The sequence below is a fragment of the Castor canadensis genome, chromosome 7 (assembly GCF_047511655.1).
Source record: "Castor canadensis chromosome 7, mCasCan1.hap1v2, whole genome shotgun sequence".
Taxonomy (NCBI): Eukaryota; Metazoa; Chordata; class Mammalia; order Rodentia; family Castoridae; genus Castor; species Castor canadensis.
Genome location: NC_133392.1, coordinates 29,353,508 through 29,367,827, shown reverse-complemented (window position 1 = coordinate 29,367,827; position 14,320 = coordinate 29,353,508). Strand labels below are relative to the sequence as shown.

Below are 14,320 nucleotides of genomic sequence, written 5' to 3'. Positions count from 1 at the left end.
GGCTTGTGCAGATACACACACGCACACACACACACAATGAGAGAGAGAGAGAGAGAGAGAGAGAGAGAGAGAGAGAGAGAGAGAATCCAGCTCTGTGTTGGACAAGGGGAAAGCAGGGGTAGATGGTGAGTGTGAGAGGAGGTCAGGGAGAGCTCTGTGCTCTGTGTGGACAGACACATCTGGTAACCCAGGGAGCTCTGGGCCGGACAAGTGCATTGGCCTCTTCTCCACCAGGGCCTCACAATGGAAGACACTCAGCCCCGTCTCTCCAGCCTGAGGGCTAGGAGGAGCCATGTGCCAAGCGTCCTAGTCAGTGCAGTGTCTCCTGAGGGTTGTTTTTCCCTCCTGTGGGTTCCAAACTGTCACCTGCTCTTCTCCACACCTAACCTCAATGGCTCCTTGGGTTTTCACACCAGCACCTTCTCCAGGAAGTCTTCATGCTTCTCCCAGGATGGTCTGGCCTGTGCTTTCCCAGGAGTCTCAGCACCCTCATCTGAGCTCCATCAACTGGAGGCATGGGGATATAATCCATGATGATGGGAACTGCCCAGTGTGGAGTTCTGACCCTGAGGTCAGGGCCCTGTGTTGGGTTCCATTAACATGCACTGAATGAGTGACCTGTGTGTTCATGGAGGTGGGGGACCCATCACTTTTTTTCATCCCATCTCCTCCAGAAGTAAGTGATATCCAGATGGCTGCAGGACAGACCACCCTGGGCTCCGTCCCCTGGGCAGGAGGAGTGGAGAGACACTCGCACTATCTCTCCTGGCTGTCTGCTGCTTGACCACAGCACAGGGAAGCACTCATAGCCCAGGCACTGCCCCTTCCCGTGTCCCAGAGAACTGGCTGGGGCCCACTGAGACAGGACCAGGGCTGGCTTCCATTCCTCCCTCTCCATGCTGCCCTTGGACATGAGGAAGCCTGAGAGGTGCAGGGTTATGAGGGCAGTTTCTGCAGCTCTGATCTCTGTCCCAAAGCCACAGTGCCACGAGTAGGGTGGATGGACAGATATCTGGGGCTTGTTGCATAACAATGAGCCTCAGTGTGCTCATTTATTGGAGCAAGCTGACACGTGATCTCAGGATCTACCACGGTTGATGTGACATTGCTTGGAAGGTTTCTGAGACAAAATTTCTATACAGTATCATTACCTATTTAAATCATGTAAAATTAATAGCATTTAGATATTCACAAGGTTAATCACCACGATCAATTTTAAAATGTTTTTATTACCCCAAGAAGTTTGAAACCCTGCTTTCCTTAGCCATCATCCCCACACCTCCTCATCCATCTTCCCCCCAAGCCCTAGCAACCACTAAACTATTTTCAATCTCTATTCTGGACATTTCATCTAAACAGAAGCATGCAATATGTGGTTTTTGCCACTGACTTCTTTCACTTAGCATTTTATTTTCAAAGTTAATTTATGTTGTAGCATATGCCAAAACTGCATTCTTTTTTATTGCCAAATAATATTTCGTTATGTAGATATGCCACTTCTTATTTATTCATTCATCAGTGGATAGAGATTTGTGCTGTTTCTATTTTGGAGTGTTATGAATAATACTGCTATGAATATTCATGTATAAGTGTGTGTGTTTGTCTCTGGATGTGTGCCTGTGCATGTATGTTTGAACATCTGTTTTCATTTGTGTTGGGTATATATTTAGAAGTAGAATTGCTGGATCATGAGTAATTTTTTTACAGAGTGAGTGGAGTAGAAGAAAAAGTTGAGAAGATGGAGTCTGTTTAGTAATCAGAAATTATTGCATCTCTGCCTTGGCAAAGGTTAAGTATAGAAATCGGTGAAGGGAGCCAGATGTGGTGGTGTATGTCTGTAATCCTTGCAATCAGAGGCTAAGGCAGGAGGATCTCAAGTTTGAGACTAGTCTGGGCTACACAATGAGATTTGTGTAAGAGTGCAGCTTGATGAAGGTATAAGTTATATAGAGTGGGACAGGCAATTGAGGCTGAAGGATGACATTCAGAGTAAAATGGGGTGATTTGAATATCAAAATGAATATTTATTTATGCAAATAAAATAACAATTTCAACTTACTGTGTGTCTAAGACTATACTAGTCATCCTAATATACTAATAAATTTTTGAAGCAATTCTGCAAAACAAACAGTAAAACCCCCATTTTACAGATGAGGAAATTGAAGCTCACAGAATGCATTGCCCAAGATTATCAGATATCTCAGTAAATTTCAGAACCGTTATCTTATCCTAAGACTTTTTTTCCTTTCCCCCTTTTATAATGTTGTTTTACATGGTCAAGATCACATAAATCTATAAGATTGCATCATACTTTAGAACATTACTAGAGTGTGAACAAATCTTCTGGTGCTTTGATCATGACTTTTCTATGAGAAATGTCTCTGTGCACAACTGCTATACCATCACTTTACTGGCTCTGGCAACTATTGGCAAGTTCTTTGATTTCCTCATATCTCACTTTCTTCCTTTTTAACATGGAGCTATGGAGTACCCACCTCTCAGGGTCATAATGAGGGTTCAACAAAATGATTGTTGTGAATTGACTTGCAGTGTCATTCACTACCTGCTTGTTATTCTATTCCACATACTAGTCCTTTGTTTCATGACCCAAGATTGGAGGCCAAGTTTCTCCTCTCACTTATCTGGGGTAACAAGAATATTTAATGGAGTTGCAAGTGGTGACCACTGAGCTGCCTCACTCTTTCCTATGTGACTGCCTCAGTGCTCAACCATCTGCCATGTGCCCAGGGTCTCCCTGGCTTGGATCCAATCCTTACTAAGTGACAAAGCCATCTCTTTTTTCCAGAAAGAAATCTCCTGGGTGTCTCCAAGGCCACTGGGTGCTAGACAGAGGCCCAACAGCTGGAGGGTAGAAAAAAAAAAGCCTTGTGGAGAAAAACATGGGAGGGAGAATGTAGAGGTGGTGGTAGATGGAACAACAGATTACACTGAGTCAATGGTAACCGTGGATGTAGGTGGCACCAAATTCTTTTTGGCAAATGATGTTTCAAAGACAGAAATAGCATTAGAATTTACTCAGGAGAGTAGGAAGGGATAGGATGTTGGTGTTTCGAGCATCCCGTGACCCTGGCTTGGTCTGTGCCAACTTTACTTTATCTCCCTCTACCACTGACATCTCTGCCTGGGGCTGCCTATGCCAGCCAGTTCTGTACACCTTGCTCCTTGTTGGCAGTGGAAAAAAAGGTGTGTAAAGAAATGTGGGACATAATCACCCACTGCTAGCTGTAACATTTAAATTCTCAGCTCAGGGAGATACATGCACAGTGAGGTTGAACAAGGACAGCCATTGTACCTATAAAGCACAGTGAAGGTCTCTGAGCACAGTGCCCATAAGCAGGCTTTGGAGCAGAAGCTGCCTTCTGCCCCTACAGACTCCAACTCCACTCAGCAGCCTCAGCCCTGGGAAAGTCTTCCCGGCATCTGAGAACCAAAATGCCCGTGCATCTGCTGCAAGAGAAGGTGAGGTTCCAAGCAGTGACTCTGCATCAGTGTTGGCAGCTCAGGTTGGGCCTCTGGCAAACTGGTGGTGGACAAGGGACTTGAGAGCTCCTGGGAAGACTCAACATCTTTGTAAAGTTGTGCTGACCTCCGCTGTTTTGGAATGTGCACTGTAATTTGGGAACTTGATCCTCCCACTCTCTTTCTTAAACTGATTTTTAAAACAATCAATATTACAGCATATTTAGTTACAGATCAAGTTGGTTTTAATTTGGGATTAATGAAAGACCAGCCACCACTCTTCAAAACAGAAGAAAACTCCTTTCGGGCAATTGCAGAACCCTGGGTTTTGTAAGATGGGAAGATGGAAACAATTTTTACAAAACTGATTGGTTAACATCCAGTTACTTCCAGCTACTTTTCGTTTAGGGCTAAAGTAGAATCTTAATTATGCTGACTCAAGTATACTGAAATCTCAGGTTTCCAAGAGAAAAGTGTTCTCTTTCAGGATCTATCTGCTTCCTTAAAGTCTCAGTTTGATGATGTGGCATTGAATATGAGTGACTCCATTTTGGTTTGTCTGATCTGTTGGAGACTAGTGCAGGAGCTCAGTCCAAAGCAATGGCCTCCATTAATTTTTGCTTAACAATTCCCTTCTTTTGAGTAGGATTCCACCAAGTGAGCGTGTAATCAAAATTTGAAACGTTAGCACCTCTCTCAGGCACCATCATTTAGGAGTTCTGGTCTCTATATTTCATTCACAGGTCATGGTGCCCTTATGATTGTGCATTTCTTTGACTGGTCTACCTTTGACCACTTAAAACACTTGAGAGAATACAGTGCCTGGGAGAATAATGCCAAGAGTTTGGGGTATGACTCTTAACCAGGGTCCCTATGAATAAATCCAGCTCAAATCAAATAGACCAAGGAATGAGTTAGACAAGGAGCCTACCCATTTTAGCCAAGGAGTGAGTTTGTAAATTTCTTGCAACTGAGTCTCTATTCATCTACGTGCAGCAAGAAGGGTCATCAACTGCAGACTCCTCCCTGTTCATTTAGAAGGTAGTAATTCTGTAATATAGCATCCCATAACTGGGTTTTATTAAAACATAGAGTGAGAAAAAAATGTGTCTTAAAGTCTACCCCTAAAAAAGGGACCATTAGTACAATGTGAGCAACAGTTCACTAGGGTTGTTGCATAAGTTAGCCAGTACATGGACTAAATGATCTTCTTAGGCCATGTAAGATTTGGACTGGACAGGTCAGATCAGTGCTTGATTGTGAAACTCTAATTACAACATTATCTTATCAAATGAAATAGGGTGGCACAAACAAGCAAAAATGATAAGAAATAAGAATCCATTATGATGGGTAGTCTTGTTCTGACATCTTAGGAAAAGCAGTCCACTGCATGAGGTTGTCACCTTTACATCCTGGTTTGCAATTTGAATATCTTGCTTATAGACACAGGCATTTTGTTGAATCTTGTGTGTGGACTACATAACAGGCAGGAGGGCTGTTCCCCCAAAATTTACATGAAGTTGTCCAAGCTCCAGCTTATCAGGCTTCAGGACAAGAGCAATTCTTGTTTTTGTCGGTCTATGGGAGAACACTGGATTAAAGAAACCCAGAATTCAGAACCCTCAAACTGGAAAACAATAATCAGAGCTACAACCTAATATTTTTCTCTGAAATATAATTTTTCTCCCTATATTCATATTTCTGTCAAAAATATGCTTAACATAATATAGCTTTAAGGATTTCAAATAAATGAGAAAGAATTTGAAACCAGGAAAAGTTAATTTATAAACATCCTATTTGCAATCGCCTAATTTGCTCATTCTTTTTAAACAATCATATTACTTAAACAAATTGATGGAGTTTTCTGTGTCATTCTCCTATGTGCATATATTATATTTTATCTCCTCCCTCCCTCCTATCCTCTTTTGCCCTCCCCTCATTCCCTTCTCCCCGCTACCCTGTTCCCTTTCCCTGCCCTGCTGGTCCCTCTTCTACTTAAAGATTATCTTTTTTTGTTCATTTTCACATATTAGAGAAAACATGCAAGACTTATGTTTCTGTGTCTGGCTTATTTCATTTAGTTTGATGTTCTCCACTTTATCCATTTTCCTGAAAATGATTTCATTCTTTATGGCTGAATAACAATCCATTTTTTATATATCATATTTTCTTTGTCTAGTCATTGTTGACAGGCATCAAGGCTAATTCCATGGCTATTGTGCTATAATAAACATGGGTGTGTAGGTATCCTAGTGTATGCTGACTTCATTTCCTTTGGATATATACCCAGAAGGGGGATAGCTGGATCACATGGTAGCTCTATTTTTAGGTTTTGAGAAACCTTCATACTGATTTCCATAGTGGTTATACTAATTTATATTCCTACAAACAGTGTATAAGGGTTCTTTTTTTTTTCCTCCACATTCTCCCCAGCACTTTCTTTTTCTTTTTTTTGGTTTTTGATAATAGCCATCTGACTAGGGTAAAATATAGTCTCAATGTAGTTTTGATCTGCATTTCCCTAATGGTTAAAGATGTTGAACAATTTTTTTCATTTATTTATTGACCATTTATTCTCCTTTGAAAAATGTCTATTTAGATTATTTACCTTTTTTTGGAATTGGAATTTGAACTTTGTGTGTGTGTGTGTTTTGGTTTTTATTTATTTATTTATTTATTTATTAATTTTATTATTCATATGTGCATACAAAGCTTGGGTCTGGAATTTGAACTTAGCACTGCAAAGCAGGTGCTCTATTGCTTGAGCCACACCTCCAGCACATTTTTGCTCTGATAATTTGGAGATGAGGTCTTTTGAACTATTTGCCCATGCTAGTCTCAAACTGTGATCTTCACAATCTCAGCCTCCAGAGTAGCTAGGATTATAGGAATGAACCACCAGTGCCTGGCTACATTTGCCCATTTTTTTTTTTTTTTGGATTATTTGTTCTTTTGTTGTGACAGTTGGCAAAATTGTTTCCCATTCTGTAGGGTGTGCCTTCACTTTGTTGATTGTTTCTCTGCTATGTAGAAGATTTTTAATTTGATATAAACCCATTTATCAATTCTTGCTTTTGTTTCCTGAGCCATTCGGAGTCCTATTCAGGAAATCTTTGCCTATGCTAATATCTTGAAGCATTTCCCCCATGTTTTCCTCTAGTAGTTTCAAAGTTTCAGGTCTTTTTTTAAAAAAAAAAAAGAAAAAATTTTATTTCATGGATTTAGTTAAAATGGTCTTTATTATGTATCATCACAAACTACTAAAGAAGAAACAACAATAACGGTTCTCAAAATATTATATAATATAGAATTGAAAGAAATGCTTTCAAACACATCCTATGATGCCAGTATTATTCTGATACAAAACTCAGATAAAGACAGAATAAGAAAAGAAAACTATAGATCACATTCTATGAACACAGATACAGTTATCCTCAATAAAATCTTTGCAAACTTAATTCAACAAGACATTAAAAAGATCACGTGCCTTCATCAGGTTGGTTGCATACCACAAGTAACATGTAAGCTCAACATAAGAAATCAATAAAAATAATATAGCATAAAGGATAAAAATTGCATAATAATTTCAATAGATGCAGAAAATATCTTTGACAAAATTCAACATCTCTTCATGATAAATCCTGAAGCAATTAGGAGTATAAGGATCATTCTTCAACTTAATTAAAGCTATATATGACAAACCAATAGTTAACCTTATGCTGAATGGTGAAAAGGTGAATTTCCTCTAAAATTAAGAATGAGACAAATGTTGGAATTGATAACCCTCCAGTGCCAAAAAGAGACACACAAGAGAGAGAAAATCTTGACAAGGCAATTTTCTCTTGATCAAGAGGGTGTAAGCATGTGCTCACTCCAGCTGAGAAAACATGCAAGCACAAAATGACTGACAGTGGCTCCTCCTTATATCCCTGACGCAGTTGTACCTGCCCCTCACCTGGGATTTGTCCAGGTCAAAGGTTCACACTCTCCCTCAACTGGCTAAAAGGCTTGGGGCATGCAGTTTGGCGGGCAATGGAGTTGTACAGGAATCCGGAAGAAGAAGCAAGGATCCTTTAAACATGCCAGTCACCTAAAATGGTGGCCCGAGGAATTTTTAAGTAATCTAAGAGGGTAACAAATACTTTGATAGAAAAGATCCTTTTCCTTACAATTTCCCCCTCTTTTAATTTAAATTCTTTCCTTCAAACTCATTTAGGAGCTGTTGATTCTCATGTTCCTGCATTTCGAATAGAAACAAGTTATTTTGGTAGGGCGGGGGTGATTGTTTGGTGAGGGCTGTCTCAGTTAACTGTCATATTAGTCCTCAGACACAAGGAATTATGCAGCATCCTGCTAAAATAAAAACTCTAGCCACTACAATCAAGGAGGTTAAGATTGAGGTCATCCAGCCCTTCCATCTCCCAACCCAGTTTCCATGAAGTCAGTGAAGGGATCATTTATATCTGAGTTTTCAGCTAGCTTGTTCGATAAGGAAGTTAATTCCTGTAGGGCCTTAGTAATAGTTCCATCAGGGGCTGTGTTATTTGGTATAAATGTGCAACATGAAACTCCAATCATTATGCAAGCTTCTCCCTTTTTGACCAACATCATGTTTAATGCTAGCCTCTTCTCCCAAGCCATCTGGCTAGTTGGTCCCAATTGCTCTGTTATTCTTTTGATGGCATCTCTGGTATAGTTAACAAACCTTTGTTGGTTATAATAAATATAATTAATCCAATTGATGTTTTTATTTATAGTGGACCACCAGAAGAATACTGATTCAAATCCTGCTTCAATTTGATTTCTGGCTTTAAATTCATTTGGCACCCTCTAGGAACCCCAATGGCATCAATGTAAGCATGGGAATCAAAGGAGCTATGTCTCTCCCTTTTCTAGATGTTGTGGCATGGGTTGGGGATCTCAATGCTAGGATGAAAGGGCCTGTCAATTGCATCAAAGCACAGGTGCCTTCCCAGTTTCCTGGGAGAGTCTCAAGTAAAAGTCCTCCTCAATACTACCAGACATCGGCTCTGCCCACTGAAATTGGACTGGTTTGTGAGAATGTTGAAGGACCGGCTTCACTGCATCCCATCAGGTTTCCCACATTTGTCAGTCGTCCCCCATCTGGTGAGACATGGGGTATAATTGACATCTAGGGCGGGTGGCCTAATAGTCCTCGGGGGCTGACCTGTAGGACCTCTGACCTCTGGGAACAGTAGTGATAGCGTCCAGCAGGATTCATTGCCCCAAGCCTCGGCATCCTGAAACAGAGCCAACATGCACTACATTCCATCTGGCTCCGAGGAGCATCCTAAAGAAAACAGGACCACCTGAGACTGGTCTCCCAGTAGTACAAGCATAGCAATCGCTCTTATTTGATGTGTGGACAGCATTTTATCCATTCATCCAAGCATTTGTATCCCTGTACCTGATTTCAACAGCCACAGTTTGTTTCAGCTCCTTGACTTCTACTACAGCTACCTGAGTTTGATTGTTGTACAAATGTGGAGGTAACATTGGAGTGGAGGTAGAACCAGTTGTCACCTAGGAGGGGTTGGGAGCTAGATGGAGCTTAAAAGCACCTAATGGGTCTGTCCTTGAGACATCTGCCCCAACCCATATCTATGAAATATAGATGGTTCTTGTGTCATACTCCAAAGGCTTTCTATGACTAATCTAAGTGGTTACATTGTTTATCTTTACAAGTAGGAGAGGAGTGTGTCTGAAACAGCTGTAATTTTGACTGTAGTCTGTTAAAAGACTGTTGATTTTCTAGATGGTAGAAATTGGAGTCTTTCCAGTGCCCTGGGGTCTGGTCCAGCCCTTAGGATTGTCATAAAAGGGAGAAATGTATCCTTTATACCCAGTGTTTCACCCCACATCTGTCCACTCTGGACAGATACCTGCTTCCCTGTGGGTTCTGGAATGGGGCACATATAAAAGGAATATCCTTGGAGCTGGAGTTGGGACCTAAGGCCTCCACAGGGAAGGATCTGGCATGCATCAAATTCAACAGTTAAAGGAAAAGTACTCTGAGTTACATTAATAATAAGCATACCATTTCCCAAACAAAAGGGAAAGAATATTTTAGCTATAGTCTTTTTAAAGTCACTTTGGTGTTGCCTGGATGTGAAAGCACAGCCCACTGTTGCTCTGGTCAGGTGAGGGCACCTTCTTTACCTGTGTGCGATGAGTCCATCCCCTCTCTGAGGTCTGGATGTCTGTCTCCATGGTCAGCAGGACCAGAAAGCTTCCATCTCCAGCTGGCTCAAGCTTATTTTCTTTCCAGATCTTGATTAGCACATAATCGCCAGGCTGGTGCGGGTGAACAGAAAAGTCAAGTGGAGGAGACTTTTTTCATGGTCGCTGTGGTTCCTGTCTTCAGAGCTCTTTTAACCACATTGTCAAGAAATTCTGCAGTCCGAATTCATTCACAGACCCAGAAAGTTGTCCTCGGCCAAACCTCAGGGCCGCTGCAATCAGGCAGCAGGACACATCTCCTGGGGAAAGGACTGGGACCCCCTTCCCAGATAGAATGTAAAATCCCAGACAGAGCCCCCAAATTGTTGCAGTTGATAACCCTCTGGTGCTGAAAACAAACAGAAAATCCTGACAAGGCAATTTTCTCTTCATCAAGAGGATGCAAGCATGTGCTCACTCCCCCTAAGTAAACATGCAAGCACAAGTTTCAGGTCTTATTTAAAGCCTTTGATCCATTTTGAATGAGATGGAATCTAGTTTTGATCTTCTGCATGTGGATATCCAGTTTGGCCAGAAACATTTATTAAAGAAAGTTTCTTTTCTCCATCATGGTTTTGGCACCTTCATCAAGGGTCAGTTGGCTATAGATGTGTGGATTTATTTCCGGGTTCTCTGTTCCATTTCATTGGCCTGCATGTTTGTTTTTATGCCAGTATCATGCTCTTCTTGTTAACTTGGAATGAAAACATTCCTGTTATTTTATCAACAATTTTAAAACTAACTTATCTACCAAAGGTTATTTCAGAGCTCATAAACTAAAAGGCATTTGAGTTTGTTTTATATTTTTCCAAGAGAATACTTGAATTAAATGATTTTTAATCCAAATAAATAGTTCTTCATAAATTTTGGCAATACTACCCAAGGAAAAAACTATATATAGAGTTTTATACACACACACACACACATATCATATCTCACACAGTCATATCTACACATACATGGCCTACCTTTTAACTTCCTATTCCACTGTTCCCTATGTAGCCCAAGATGGCCTTGGTCTTGTGATTCTCCTTCCTCAGCTTCAAGTACAAGGATTATGTGTGTGTGCTACCACAACCAGCCTGTAAGTTTATATCATTCTGAGTAGCCACGGTCCTATGTTACCATTGATAAGGGGCTGGGGAGGTCTGAGGCACAGATAAAGAGACTAAGACCTCAACCAGGCATCTCTAGGTCTTGACACTATGAGACAAACTTCAGACAGAACAAAATAATGAATTAGGAAAGAGCTTTCGTTACTCAGGGAACGTATACACTTAAGGGGTGAGCATGGGTGTTCTCACAGTGAGTTGCACCCCTTGAGGTTTTTGACAACAGATCTTATGGTCAAACTTAATAGAGGAGTGGATCATTCATGAGTTAAGGTAGAGTGTGGAGAGGTAGGAAATTCCCAGAATTGGGGAAGAGTTTCTAAAAGAGAGTACTCCTCTTTTCTGTGCTGTGTTTTTTATCACCTGTTATATGGTGCTTTCAGATGTGTCATGACATCAGACAGATTATGGGAACAGATAAAAACACAATGCTAATAGAAATGCTGTTATAATGAAGCAAAGACCAGTTAGTGGTCATCTTGGTCAGCCATGTTGGTCCCAGCTAGTTTTGGCAAGTTCTGAGATTCACTGATGACATCATATGATGTTCTTCAATAAGGCAGCTCTGCTGTTGCATCAGCTTTTTGTCACTCTACAGTTACCTCTTTCCCTCCTGCCTTACTACTATTTTAGGGCAAAAGCCCAGGCTCCAGGGTCTTGTTGGACTAGGCCCAGCCACCCATCCCAATACACCAATCAAAGAGACAAGTAGTAGTGAAAGGCAGAGAATGGTGAAAGGTAGAGAGAGGAAATTAAGTCAGTATGACTATAATTTATCTGTTCTGGGAAGAACAGATAAAGGGGTTCAGTGAACTCAAGTCTGTTTTTAGGAGCTGACAAGAACTTTGAGATTTTACAGGAAAGGAAAGCAAAGAAGATGGTTAAAGTATGGATAGCTGACAGAGCAATTAACTTTGGTCAGGTCAGTAGTCTGATTGCTATCTCAATTCTACTTCTGCAAGGGGTTCTAGAGAAGTTATCACTTGAAAGGAACAATCTGGATCCCATGAGATGATTATCCCTGCTCCAGGGAATAGCCTTACCAATACCATCACGGATATTTGCTCATTTCAGGGGTGATTTCATCATGGGGTGACCTATCTTGTGAGGCTAGCTGATGTAGGGGCTAGTTTTGGTTCCTTGTCATGAAGCTGTTGATCAGTCATTCTATTGTTTCTGGTTCCAAGGTAACTGCAGAAAAAATTGAATTAAGAGGGAAAAAATAAGTTAAAAGGAAAAATAGAGCCACTTAGGGACAAAAAGAAGTTAGTTGGCCAGTGACTTTACTACTCCATCCTGCCTAGGAAAAGAATTATCCCTTTGTCCAATACCTTCAAGTTATATATGCCACCCACCCATCAGTAACTTGACAGCCACCTTGGATATCAGTTAAACTGCTGCAGTGGCAAAGTGCTCACATATAGGATTCATATGATCTGCAGCTTTAGGCATTTATAAGGGAAAAAGGGGTGGACTACTGAAATTGTCATTAATGTCAGTTTCTGTCCATCCTAGTCAGATACCTAAGATCTTTCTACAGTACCCAGCCCTATCTCCATCATTATTTCAACAATTAGTCAGCACTGCAAATCCAAATGGTTACATAGCACAAATTAACCCTTAATGTGCAGCCCCGAAGTCATAGCCTTTGTGTGTGTATATGTGCAGTGCTGGAGATTGAACCCAGGGCCACATGTCTGCCAGACAAGTGCTTTACTGCTGAGCTCTGTCATACACACTTTCACAGCACTAACCCTGCAAAGACATTAAGATCATGGGACAAATGAAAACAGAACAGAGCTGGAGTCACAGCTGGGTCAGCTCGTAGAACATTCTTGAGGTCATCTGCACCCTCTGACTGGGAAAAGATGGTCAAGGCCTTGAAAGGAGTGTTTATAAAATGCGATCCTGCCATGAAGCAATTTCTCTTGTACTTGGATGAGGCCAATGTCCTACAGAAGAGGTTCATCATTCAAAACATTGATGACACACATGCCTTTGTAATAGCCAAGTTGGTTGATGTCCTCCAGGAGTGAGTAGGTGAATCAATGGACCAAAATGCTTTTTCTCTTATCCAAAAGTGAAAATGCTACATGTTGACCACTTAGGAGTTATAAACAACAAATATGAAAGTCTACCACCCACCATTCAGTATTGTATGTGACTGATTAGACTTATAATATTGCTTAAGAGAACATGTTGTAGCAAAGATTGCAGGATTATTTGTTCAGACAAAAGGCCTTAGAATTAAAGAGAGAGAGAGAACTGCACACTTGTGCTTTAACAAATGGCTGTAATTTGGCTTTTATTACCCTTTATTAAAATAAAACATTTTTTCCTTCCTTTTTAACACTAATTTAATATGTTGAGAATATAATGGAGTATGCCTTTAGATTATCAGTGTAACCTAGATACTTATTTCCTGTTCCTGTTAATAATTGTGGATTTTTTGTAGTGCAAGTGTAATTGGCTTTGTTTCTGTTAGAAACTTGACAGATTTAGTGTTTAAATAAGTATGCCAAGGCAAGAACTTTGGTAATTAAAAAATGTACAGAGTTCAACAGAGAGGAAATTACAGTCCTTTGAGGCTCCCAAAGGAAGACAGGGAACCTCAAAGGGACCAGCACTCTCTCCTGCATTCTTCAGCAATATCCATCAAGTCTCTTGGCCAATTGCCAGAATGGACAAAGGCAAAATTAGCACAGATTTGCTTAGAGCTCTGCCTGTTATTTGGGGCTCATTAATCAAGGCAGCATCCATTGCACAAAGTATACAGAACATCTCAACTGGAGAACTGGCCAGACAGTGGTTGGGTAAGGTGGAAACAAAGAAAAAAAAAAACCTAAAAAGTTTGGTCCACATAGGTTGCTTTAGGATGCGTTTTTGTAATGCTTAAAAGCCAGAGAACTTCCTTGTTATGTTCACTAGGATGCATTGGAATCCCCTCTTTCTGGGAAACACTTGTCTTTAGGGATTTAGCTGCTTCCTTAAAGCTGCAGTTTGATTATGTGGCATTTAGAATAAGTGACTGCTTTTTGGGTTGGTCTGGTCTGCTCTGGTGTAGTGCAGAAATTTAATCCATTTAATTATGGTCTCGTAGTTTTTTTTTAGCAAGGGCTCCCAAATCCTGAGTTTGCTGGTGTCCTATGGGTTTCTAAGTGACTTGTGAGTGAGGGAGACAATTGAGAGCCCCAGAGAACTTGGTCATCTTTTCTGAGTTGTACTGCCATCATTTGGTGAGGATGTAAATTGCAGTTTTGGCACTTGATTTCCCCAACTTTTGTTTCACAAGATTTAAAGTAAAGAAAAATCCCATTATATTAGTACCTTTCTGTACATATGCAGGGTATGCTAGTACCTTGCTAGTGGTACTCGTGGTTCACCCTTCTCTTCTTCTACCCCTTCACTTTGATGTCTTACCAGAATCTAACTGCACTGTTTCTAGAGACATCCCCTTCTGCCTAATCTGTTACCCAGGACACTGGGGC

At 40.8% G+C, this 14,320-nt stretch overlaps 1 long non-coding RNA gene and 1 pseudogene across 1 annotated transcript in view; one reads left to right on the top strand and one right to left on the bottom strand.

Annotated features, from left to right (window-relative positions):
• Positions 1-6,721: 6,721 nt before the first annotated feature.
• Positions 6,722-14,320, bottom strand: part of LOC141424761 (uncharacterized) — a 57,089-nt gene continuing 49,490 nt past the window's right edge. Inside the window, exons 2-3 of the long non-coding RNA XR_012449659.1 lie at positions 11,876-12,023; positions 6,722-10,414 (exon numbers count right to left, since the gene is read on the bottom strand). This is a non-coding gene — a long non-coding RNA (uncharacterized lncRNA). The remainder of the gene's footprint in view (positions 10,415-11,875; positions 12,024-14,320) is intronic.
• Positions 12,701-12,916, top strand: LOC109680993 (general transcription factor IIH subunit 5 pseudogene; annotated as a pseudogene).